The sequence below is a fragment of the Sceloporus undulatus genome, chromosome 5 (genome assembly GCF_019175285.1).
Source record: "Sceloporus undulatus isolate JIND9_A2432 ecotype Alabama chromosome 5, SceUnd_v1.1, whole genome shotgun sequence".
NCBI classification, from domain to species: Eukaryota; Metazoa; Chordata; class Lepidosauria; order Squamata; family Phrynosomatidae; genus Sceloporus; species Sceloporus undulatus.
The window spans coordinates 185,066,133-185,075,878 of record NC_056526.1 but is presented as its reverse complement, the minus strand read 5'-3'; positions in this window follow the sequence as shown (position 1 = coordinate 185,075,878).

The window sequence follows — 9,746 nt, the reverse complement described above, 5'->3', positions numbered from 1 at the left end:
GATGTAGAGGTACTGCAATTCAAAATTTACCACTGCACCATTGACAAGCTCAGGTCTTGAGTGCACCTAAAGTCCATCTTTCTCATCTTTGGGGAATTCAGTGTTATTTCTTCCATTTTGTTGAATTCATAGAATCACAGTGTTGAAAGGGATTCCAAGATCTATCTAGTACAAGCCCTTTGCCAGAACAGGAGTCCACAGCTAGGTGGCTAGGGCATCCCTGGTAGCCATCCAGCCCCTGTGTAAAAGCTTCAAGTGAACAAAGGTCCGCCACCTTCTGAGACACTATCGCACAGTTGAACAGCTCTTACCATCAGGATGTTCTTCCCAATGTTTAGTCAGAATCTCCCTTTTTGTAATTTGAGTCCATTGATTCAGGCCTTCTCCTCTGGAGCAGCAGAAAACAAGCTTGTTCCATGTCCTCTGTAACAGCCCTTCTAGTATTTGAAAATGGCTTCGAAAGGAAATTCTACTTTTACTTGCCATCTTTGGAGGCTCTGCTGACTGCTTATTTTGTCCAGTTCAGCTCCTCTCAGGATAACCATCTGCCTTTTTCAAAAGGGTCAATTCTCTTTCCTCCCAAATGAAAACTATTGGTGTCCAAGTCTACACATCTGACTGTCACAGAGCTGGGGTTGCCAGCCAAAAACAAAAAGCTGAAGGAAAAATCTACTAAGCATATAACAAAAACATATAATGACCAGAATCTTTGGAAACATATAAGGAACAGCATCTTGTTGATGTCATGTACATGTAACCAAGAGCCTAAAGTGTGCTTGTATAGTACAAATCTGCACTCCCATAGTTAAGTGGTGGTTGTACTACATTATCCTTATGTGACCAGTTGCATATCTACAAATGTCCTTCCTATTTCTGCAGTCCCAGTGAGTCGAGAGGTACACTGAAGGAATGAATAAAAGTTGCACACTGTCTTAAGACTTTGCAGTTTCATGTGCAATAATTACATTTGCAGAACTTTGCTTGTACAATCTCCAGTTAAATATGCACATCATAACAGCCGTGTGTGTGTGTGTTCCTTAACACATCTTGTTGTAACTTTTTTAGCCACTGTGCAATGGACATATTCAGCTCATTGTTGTGTAAGCAGAATTTCACATTTCACACAGTCCTAAATCACAGTGTTCATCCCAACAAGAACAGAGCCATTGAATCAACTGGATTTTTCTAGGTGTTGGTTCACCGTTCAGCTGCAAATTCAATGGATCTATTCTAGCTGTGACTAACCAACATGATTCCAGTTTCCCCCACCATGGAAGGACTGTGTGGGACATGCCTGCCATATAGCCATATAGGAGCCTTTCAGGAAAAGAGGAAATGATACCTATAATTCAATCTCACAAGTATATTTGAATACATAAGTATTCAAAGTCAAACTTTAATAGAATCACAGGATCATATAGTTGGAAGAGACCACACGGGCCATCCAATCCAACTTCCTGCCATACAGGAAGAAATAATAAAAACACTTCTGACAGATGACCATCCAAGCTCTTTTTAAAAAAACCCAAAGAAGGGGACTCCACTACACTCCGAGGCTGTGTATTCTAGTTCATAGTTGCATAAGCAGAGTTCCTAATTGCATGTGAGCTTAAATCCTATTGTTCATCTCAACTAGAGTGGAACCACTGAATCAACTGGATTTACCTGGGTGTTGACTCACAATTCAGATATTAATTCCATGGCTCTACTCCAGAAGGGATTAACAAACCATCTTCCAGCCATACAATTATGCATTCTTGAATGGATCATGACTATTCATTAGTGCTTTCAATGTACCTCTTAATTCACTGGGACTATAGAAACAGCCCCTGTGCATTCCCCATTGCACAACAGAACAATGAGCTGGCACACTGTACAACAAAAGGTGCACTTGCCAATGTTAGTATTCAGCAAAAGACTGGTGTAGTACAATCATATTGACACAATGCAAGCCTGATGGAAGCTATCATCCTATATGAACAAAAGCTCTATGTAAGCCAGTTCTTTTCCATCTCCTAGTCTGCCCAATTTTTGTAGCCTACCTACTTCTGGGTCTTTAATTGCGTACTACCTCATTCCCGGTAAGTGTGCTCTTACATTGAGCAAGGTGGGTTAGCCATGATGTGCTGCTTTGCATTTGTCTCAGGTTAGCATCTATCTCAGGAGAGTGGGTGTGTTTTTCAAGGAGCTATTGCCTGTCCCTATTGTCTTTTATTTATTTATTGTCAGACTTACATTCTATATTTAGGTATGAATACTACTAGGGTGGCCAACCATAAAGACAATGTTTATTTCTTTTAAACACACACACAAACACACACAATTCGCTACAAAAATGGTAGTTATTAAACACAGCAGATCTTAAAAACAGGATTGCAAATCAAATCAGTTCTAGCTACACTGTATGAAAGTTTTTGAATGGTGCCTAGAAACAGATGGACAACTTGGGAATTGGTTTCTTTATAGAGTCTGTCTGATAAGGAAAGACACAAGAAAGCCATAGCCTATGTTTTCAAGAGCTGAGCAGGGCTGTTGATAACAGGGTGGCTTTATGATACTTTTAGCTGAGGTTCCCAGTGACTGAACCGGGGACCATCTGCATCTTCAAGATGTGCTGCTCTTTTGAGTTATGTCCCCTTCCTCTGAATTAGAGATTGGTACTAACTCATGACAAATAACATGACAAATCAGTGTTGTAAAATAATGAGGGATAACTTTACTTTTTGTGATAGAATTCAAGGATATAGCCATGTTATCAGTATGTATGTAAAGTATGCATTCAGTATGTAAAGTGATCTTGCAGTGCCTTTGAAACTCACTGAAAGAAAGAAGTTGATAGCATGTGCTTTCATAAACTTCAGATGCATTTGGGAAAGTAGACTGAAGTCTTCCTTTCTTTAAGTGGTGTAACTGTCACAGTAGTTTGTATAATTGCACGGGGCAAATATCATGTCCAGAAGAGGATGGCTCAGATAGTCAAAGGTCTGAAAGCCAAGTTCAATGAGAAACAGCTTAGTGAGCTGGAGATGTTGAACTTGGCAAACAGAAGAGTGAGAGGTAATATGATAACTATCTTTAAATTGTTGAAGACGTATCATGCAGATAATGGAGGGAGCTTGTTTTCTCCTGCTACAGAGCCCAGAGCATGGGGAAAAAATGAATTTGAATTACATGAAAAGAGATTCCACCTAAACATTAAGTTGAGTTTCTTGACTTTAAGAGCTATTTGACAGTGAAATAAGCTGCCTGGAAAATGGAGGGCTGCCTTTCTCTGGTAGTCTTTAAACAGAAGTTGGATGGCCATCTCTCAGGAGTGTTTTAGCTATGTATTCTTTTATGACAAGGGGTCAGATGAGATGGCTGTTAGGGTCCCTTCCAACTCTATCATTCCATGATTTAGGTGCGATTTATGTTATAGGTGAGCACTTTGTACCACTCTGATCAAACAGAAAGTAACTGTTCGACTTACGTATGTACAGTGGCAAAGTAAAAAAGCTACTTTTAAAATGTAACTATAATGTAACTACTTTTCAAATAGCAGTAATTTCAGGTACTTCAGGACAGCATCTGTGGAGTCTCCATATTTAACCCTCACTGGAATATGTCACAGAAAGAAAACAGCATCCATCCCTAGGAAAATGGCTTTATTTTAAAAACAATTGGATCCCCCTCTGCCCTGAAACCTGACAATGAAAGATCTTTTACTCAAACAAGAGGAACATGCCAAATATTTTGTTTTCTAAAGCAACCTGTATACTTGCAGGATGGGCTTATTATAAATTCACAGCTACTCTAGGCAAGCTGTTTGTTAGCGATGGAAAGATAGCATTACACTGTCAACCTGAAAGATGGCATTTTTCAACCAGCTCTGTCATCCAGGGGTTTTTGTTTAAACTGTCGGGAAATCAGACTTTGCTTTTTATTTCATTTTTCCAATGAATAGAGAAAAAAAGGTAGATGACAAGAGGCTGGCAACAATGAAATGGGAACACCTTAAACACCTTGAACTGAGATAAAGGATTCCTACACAGTGGAAAAGAAAGCCCATTTATCTGGGATGCTCTCAGATCTGGGATGCTGGTGGTAGGCTATTATTTCTCATGAATGCCTTCTGAGCAAGCAAGCAGAGATTATCCAGATCTTCACAAGATTAAACCATTGAGTTGAAACTGTGAAGGTTAAAACCCTGCCAGTCTAAAACCTTGCCCTCTTCCTAACATGTTTTTGTTTGTCTCCTCCCCTTTCTTCAGGCCTGTTGGTTTAAAATAAGCTCCCTGCTGCTGCATCTGCACTGCAGGAATAATCTAGTTTCACACCACTTTAACTGCTATGGCTCTATACTATGGAGTTCTGGGAATTGGACTTTTTTTGTGGTGCCAGAGCTCTCTGACAGAGAAGGGTAAATGTCTCCTAGAACTACAAACACCAGAATTCCCTAGCATTGAGCCGCAACAGTTAAAGTAGTATGAAACTGGATTATTTATGCAGTAGAGATGCAGCGAGGCAGGGAACTTATTTTGGGGAGAGTAAGATTTTCTCCCAAAGACAATTGTCTCCCAAAGGAACACGAAGGGATGATAAATCTGAATAATAATAATAATAATAATAATAATAATAATAATAATAATATATTTCTATTTCCTGCCTCTCCCTGCGGATCGAGGGGAGATCACAACAAATGAAATACATACAATCATACAAATTCCAAACATTAAAATTCTCATAAAATGACCCTCCTAAAACAGAATAATACAATATGGTACAATACAATGTAAAAACAATACAATACTGATTAGGATTAGGATTCATCTCTTCTACAGTTGGGGATAAGGAGAAAGATGAATATGTTGCTCATGTTGGCTCTGGTGGAAAGGAATATAGGAAACCAGTGAGAGACAATCAACAGAAGAATAAAATGACCTGCCGTTGAATCACCATAATTTAAAAGTCATAGGCACATGTAAGACTCCATCAAGATTCTGGCTTATTACATGTTTTGAATTCAAATTGAACCAAAATTACTCCAATGAAGATAGAAAGGATCGTAGGTTCTTAGAACTGTAAGATGTTTGCCCCTTTCCCACACAGAAGTACAGGTCTGGATAACAAATGTTATGTTGCATATAATACCCTCTGTCACAAAGGTCATCCTTATACTCAGTTCTGCTCTTTTTTTTTTTACTGTACTTATTATTTGTGCACATTCTCCCATTTAGACTGTTTAACATTTGCAACAGGGGTACGTTCCCCCCTTTTTATGCACTTTTCAAAGCAGCGCATCTCACTCCTCCCCCCAGATGTGTCTGCTGTAGTGAAGGAAATAATATTGGTTACTACTCATGTCCATAGAATGGTGAATAGAGCACTGGTGACAATTCCTCACACTTACAAAAGACTTGGAAAGTCTTTCAGGAATTATTTTGCTCTCTCTCTCACACACACACACCCAAAAATGTAATTTTTTTTCTATGCAAAAAAACAAATACACATTTTGTACAAAAATGTATTTTCTGTGCAGGAAACCATCTGTAGTCTGTAGACATGTATAGATTCCAGAATACAAACACTATCCAGACTATAGACAATCCAGAAAATATGGATGGGGCAATGTCTGCAAAAAGAGATCTTCTGTTCTCATTTCCTTGCACATTCATGATCCTCTGTTCTCATACTGCCCTTCATCCATTTGGTGAGAGGCTCAATGATCAATAAAGCCTTCAATTAGGACAGAATAATTACCATCGGTTTTGAATCAAGTATCAAGATATCACTTATTTTCATACATTTCCAACATGCAGCCAGATAAAAATGTTGCTGAATATACAAGACAGCTATACAATCTGTCCAGAATCCTTTTGTGTAGTTAGCTGGCCAGACTCCCATTTCCTTCAGTGGCTGCAATTTCTTAGTCCTGGTGGAAGTACAACATACAGAAAATGTTTGTGCAAGTGGTTTTATCGCTTGTGCAAGTGTTCTCCAGCAGCCGAACTTTCCATAAGAATACATATGTGCAAACTCTAACCAGGAAATATTCCTAATGCTGAGCAGTTGTGAAACAAACCATTATCTTGAGATACGTATTGTACAAAAGTACAGCTTAGTGCAACCATATATTTTATGCACTGTGAATGCTGATCAGGCTCTTGGACCCTGTCTTTAGTGAAAATAAAGGACCCTTTCCAAAAGGAGGGGGGGAGGAACTTGATTTATACCAAATCCTAGGACAATGAAGATTTCCGATTATCGAGCCTGGGATTTAGGATATAGGGAAGATGGGCTGGGGAAAGAAAGAAGTAAATTTTAAATAAAATAAATCTGATTCAAGGTGGGTTCAGATCAGTTCACCACTCCCTACTCATTTTGGCTTTATTTCCTGACTTCTAAGATGGAAACATATACAAAAATAGTTTTTGCATTCACCACAGAGTGCCTTCAAGCTACAACAGCGTCACATTGGCACAACAGATGCTAAGCTGAGGTGAGGGCGTGAATTCCCATCCCATCTTTCAGCTGATGGCATTGTATATCAGCTTCATTAAATGAAGTTTAAGCAGCGCAAGGGAAGGCATTCCTGGGCTATTTCATGCTCCATATAACCTTCAGTGTACTGTTTGTCACTAATATCGAGATGGGGAAAAGGCGGGGGGAAGGAATAGAATCGGATGCTGTGCACAGGTAGCAGGAAAGGTGGGTCACCACATCTTGGAGGGCATTGCTAATAACCCTGTTGAAAAGGCCAGATGCTCAGAAATACAGCTCCATGAATAAATACATGAAGAACACGGTGCAACAGCTTTTTTTCAAAAATCAAGTTGTGCCTTTTCCTGAGCCTCGTGGGAGTTGAAATAGGGGAAGCAGGTGCAAAATCACAGCTTTTTTGGAAGGGGAAAATGCAAGATAGGAAGTGACAAATTAGTTTTTAAGAAAAGGTCAGAGAAACAAGCTAGAAATACTTGCTCCCTCCCCCATTTCATTTTGTATTCTGCTATTGCCCTCCGGGCTTTACTATGTTTTAGCTACAACAACAGGGCCAGACTGAGGTCTATTATAAAAAGTGACTCTATAAATTCAAGTTGCATCCACAGATTGAATATAGTACCCTGTTCCTGTTGCTTCTCTTAAGGGGGATATAGAATGGTGTTTCCCTAACATGTTCATAACTGGAGGACAAGCCCTATATTTTCCTGGATTAAAATCAGTAATATGAATGAACTGAAATCAATTAAGTTTAAAAATTCAGTTAGAAATTTTCTAACAAAAAAGGGAAACTTAATTAAATTTATTTTGAACTTGATTGTACGAGTTGGATTTCCAATATTAACTTAATTCCAGAACTAAGTTCTTAATTAAGAAGCTCTTCCGACCAGCCAATAAGGCCAGTCTGGGGGGCAGAGTTGGGGGGTTGCGTCCACATGATGCATCCCTCGACTCCACCCCCCAGGTCCCGTGATGCTGTGCACCACTCCACTCGGCACAGCATCATGGTGCTTCTCTTGCGCTGTGTCCAGATGATGCACCACCAAAGGAGCGACATACAGCCTTGACTATAGCATCCTTTCCAGGGCACAAAAAGGAGCTGCACTCTGGAAAGGCTGGATCAGGGCTGCAGCATGTGGTTGCTGTGGCCCAATCTAGCCAAGAAAGGGGCAGCATCGTGCCATCCCTTAGGGCTGTCTGTACAACCCCAAAGTTAGCAATTAAATGAGACACCAATAAATTTTGCATTACCCAGCTATTTTCTTTTTAAAAAAGAATGGCAAATGGTTATAGAAATCTATTTTAAATATTTGTTTGAGTTTAGAGTGTGATAATTTAGATAATTACAGGACTGAAAGATTTTAAACCCACAAGTAGTGAGGACATCTTTGCGTGTATAGCCACACTGCAGAATTAAAGCAGTTTAGCACAACTTTAACTACTGTGATTCTACCCTACAGAATCCTGGGATTTGTAGTTTGGTAAGGTATTCAGCCTGGTCAAGCAGAGAGCTCTTGTATCTCACCAAACTACAAATCCCATGATTCTGTAGGACAGAATCATGGCAATTAAAGTCAAAGAGCTTTAATTCAGTAGTGTGGCTACACCCTTTGAAGAATGGACTTCTTTGTATCCATGTTTCCTTTCTACATTTTTCACCCAACATCATATAAAGGCTTCTCATCTATCCCAGAAAACTAGATATTGAACCTTGTGACTTTGGATGGAATCAATAGGCTGAAGAAAAGGTGAAGTTAAGAAAATGGTACAATGGAGATAGAGTTTTTGGAGAAGTGGATGAAAAATGGGATTGTCAAAGAATCATGCAGCTATTTCCTTCTCTCTAGACCCCAAGACAGGAACAAAGTAAGAAGTGGTGGAGAGACAAATTGTGGACTATTTTTTCAGCTTCATTATAATAAGGCTTTTAGTACAGATTTTGACTTAAGTGACGATTTAATGTAAGTGTAATAAGTGTAATTGAATTAGGATTTTTAGCTCACTAATGCTCAGTAATGTTTAATTAAACACATGAACCACTTTCTACTAATATACCCAATTGATTAAAATGGGAGATCCACCTTGACTCCCTGTTTAAATAGAAATATAAAATGTATCTCTTCTTAATTCTCTCTCTGAAGAACTGGCATACATCTTCAATGCAAGGGGGAAATGACACAATGAATATTAAATCCTGAAAGGACACCCTCTAGTTGTGAATTTGGATTTTGACATTGGGTGCATTTTAGTGAGTTGGTGTGAGAATCTCCTCCAGATTTAAGTCCAAACTTTAACGAGGTATCCTAGATGCTAGACCCTTTTGGCAGTATGGTTTAGTAACATGGATAGTTCCTGTAAAGTGCATATTAAAATCAGGAACAAAGGGCCTAAACAGGCCAAAATAAAGCTGCTTCAGGTCACTTTGGAGGTATGCTGTTTAAATGACACTTGCATCTTAAGAAGCCTGATGCTGCGCCAAAGCTGTGCTCCAGTCCTTAGGACTGGAGTGTGGCTTTGGAGTGGCTTTCAGACTCTTAGGACCCATGCATCATTTAAACAGTATACCTCCAAAGTGACCCGAAGCAGCTTTATTTTGGCCTGTCTGTTCGGGCCCAAAATCACAACCCAACTGGCATTAGGATCAACAGCCACCAATGAAAAAATTACCATATTGCCAAAAATGTTTGTAATAGTTTGTAGGATGATTCAAGAACTCTTCATGCTAAATATATACACTGTTGATACCAACTTAGTGGCTATGGCTTGACCTATACAGCTTTGACAAGGGATGCATGACCCTCCAGAGATTCGAGACTACAACTCCCAACAGCCACAGTCAAAGAGTGGGGACTGCATTCCAACCACAGCAACATCCAGAAAGTTCCCTCACTGCATTCCTGCACAGGTTTTTTTTCCCCCAATGCAGAGCTTCAGTTCTTTGATGCAAGTGCAGGGAGAACATTATTTGTAAGATCTCCCTGGTAGCTTTGGAGTATTTTTACAATTCTGCTTTGCCTGATCATAATACAGCAGGCACATATAAGTGGTTTCCTTCATGAAATTGAGGGAGAAATAATACACACACATGCACATAAAGGCATATCAGGTCAGATTGTCATTCAAAACTTTCCTTGCTCTCCTCCTGTCAGCTAGATGGGAATAATCTATAACTCAAATGTCAGAATGACTTGATTATTTAATATCTTCTTTTCATTTCTTGTCAGCCTTGTCCACGGCTAATAAAGTTCCTCCTGGAGGTTTATTCTCTC